Below are 2,790 nucleotides of genomic sequence, written 5' to 3'. Positions count from 1 at the left end.
CTGCGTACACCAGTCACCTGGTCACCGTGCCTGCAGGGTACAACTTACCACTTGTTTGACCTTTTTTAGATGCAGTCCTGTCACTCGAGTTGAACTCGAGTTGAACCTTGGTGTGAAAGTTTTTGCCTGCTGGCGCGGTGACCAGATGACTTGGCACGCAGGAGCACGTGATCCATGGCCAGCAATCAAGGACATCTGAGAGTTGTAATTTTTGTACTCCTCCCAGGTGTGATTTTTGGCGTGCTGGGCCAAGCACAAGGAAGCCATCTGCAAAAAAACTGCAGAAAATGGTTGTTGTTTGATCCTTTGGTGTAATCTTTGTTTCTAGTCGAAGCTAGTTGCTGTTTGGAGCAGAAACGCTGAAATTGACTATTTTCTGCATGTACTCATACATGTACTCATGTACTCAGGCATGCAGTCTCACTCGTATTTTAGCTATTTTTCTGGAATGGATGCTGCTCTGCGCCCCTTGGTGAACATTTCCTGCGCTCGTGGAGCAGCTGAAAAGGACCACTGGTATGTCTGGTTCCTGGTTTGAAAGTGGAGAGTCGACTTTTGTGCCTTGAAAAAGGAGTAGAGAGCGATAAAGGTACGTCTGTGGCTGATTTTTGAGTGCTCCTCGTACATTTTTGATCGTGATAGAAATTCTCAGACCAAAGTCAGACCAAAGTCAGCGCGATGATGGTCGTACAGTTTTCTTGTGAATTTTTTAGTTGTTTCATCTCGTATGTATGTCAGTATCGTGATGGTGAAGTGGAGAGGGTGATTTTCTTCCTCTAGGCTTCGTTCGGCCGACTTTGCTTCGTCCTCGTTGAAAAGTGATCCTGAAAAAAAGGTCGATTCGCAAAATTATGTTGATTTTCAATGTACGAGATGACATGCGATTGCTGGCTATGGCTTGTTCCACCATGTTCGATTGGGAATAAAGGAGGAACGCTGCATCGCAGCTTTCTCGGACCATAACCAGTCGACTCAGCGTCCAAAAGACTACAATATATGGGCCAATCGTGGTCATCCGTGCTTTTATAAGAACGAAATGGCGCTTTTAGTGACATTTTGCATACAAATCCCCATATAGTAGGGCGCAGTCACCCAGTCTCGGTGGAAGTGCGCGAGTTCGATTGGGAATAAAGGAGGAAGGGAGCGTCTCAGCTTCCTCGGACCAAGACCATTCGACTCAGCACCCTGAAGACTACAACTGGTGAAAATTTGATTTTATAGTCTGTTTCAAAAAGATTTACAATCAGGTTTGGGTCTTAAAAAGTATGAAGATAAGGGAAAATTGGACAACAAAGTACATAGAATGGCTTGTTAGGACTCGGCAAATTGTTCTGTGAAGGTTTCGGAACAATTGGACCCACCGTTAAGGAGTTAGAATTTCGGCCAGGTTTCCGGCCTTTTCCCATGGTTTACAATTTGCCCAGGAAGCCAGTATCGATTTTTTATCAAAACCCACGATTTATCCTTTCCTTTTTGGCCTTGTGGTTATGAATGCTGTCTGCTGACCATGAAGCTGTGAGTTCAAATCCCAACCTATCCTCAAGTCAAACTTTTTTTCATTGTTTTGGTGATCAAGCTGGTACAAGACAATGAAGATGGCTGCACCAAACGACTTGTTGTTGGAGCTCGCGCTTCCTGCCGAACTAACTGACACTTGACTGGCTCACGCCATGTGAACACACCCACAACACTGCAATGGTGTGAATGAATTATAATGGAAGTCATCACGCTGTAGCTTTTTGAGATTTATTTTAGTATTTCAAGATCGCCAATTTATTTGAATTTTAGCAGTCAACGCCGTCTTCTATCAGCGTTCACAAGCGTCTGCTTTTCTCAAAATGTCGTCGAAGTCACACGGATAGCTTTGCCAAGTCATGGCCTTGGGAATGAGTCCGTGTCGATGTCGTTTTCGTCACACGGTGAGTAAATTGCATCGCAGCTCAAAGAAACTATTTTGGTCACAAAACGGACCCATGCAGCGCAGCTCGTCAACATTTACAACACTTTCGTTTCGACATGTCCTCTCTCTAACTCCATTATCGATACGAGGAAGAACTCGTTTGTTGTAAACCAGACGTACATGACTGTGTCAACGACGTGTGTTGTCATTTTTCCTGCTTTCGCGCGGAATATTTCTTCGAGTTCACAGTGAGTTTTTCCAGGCAGCGCTCGAGTGCTCATACGGTAAGACACCAAACTCCGCGGGCGATCGCCAGGATTGTAAATCTTTTTGAAACGGACTGTAGGCTTAGCTTCCCCTTTAACTTTTCCTTTTGAAGAATACGACAACCAGGTTTATTCTTCAAACTTTGGTTGCAATCATGCTGCTGCAATTCTCACAGCATTTGTTCCAAACTGTAGCATAAAATCCAGGATTTTTGCTACGTTTCCTGCACAATTTACAGGACAATTACAAAGAAATTGTCATTGTATCTACCTGAATATGAATGCAATCCACCTGAAACTTCACCAGAAGTTGAAGAAAGGGTCATGGTTCAACACTCCAGCAAAATCTCAATTTCGCCAAAATAGCACCTAAGGTTGGTTTTGCAGAGCACTGCTCACATGTACTATAGTACTGTGTGAGTTACAAATCACTAACGTCCAGCATAGTCACAATACAACGTCTGACATCATGCCCTTCAGAATACGGTTCGTCACTCTTCATTGGCGTTATCGGTATGGGTGTGGTAAGTGCAAACTACCAGATTGAATCTGATTCACTTACAAAGTTACAGTTCGTAGAACCATAATTTCCTCTTGCAAGTATATCCATCGTCCTAGCTGCTC

Source organism: Sycon ciliatum, chromosome 1, assembly GCF_964019385.1.
Source record: "Sycon ciliatum chromosome 1, ocSycCili1.1, whole genome shotgun sequence".
NCBI classification, from domain to species: domain Eukaryota; kingdom Metazoa; phylum Porifera; class Calcarea; order Leucosolenida; family Sycettidae; genus Sycon; species Sycon ciliatum.
Note: the sequence above shows the minus strand (reverse complement) of the source record.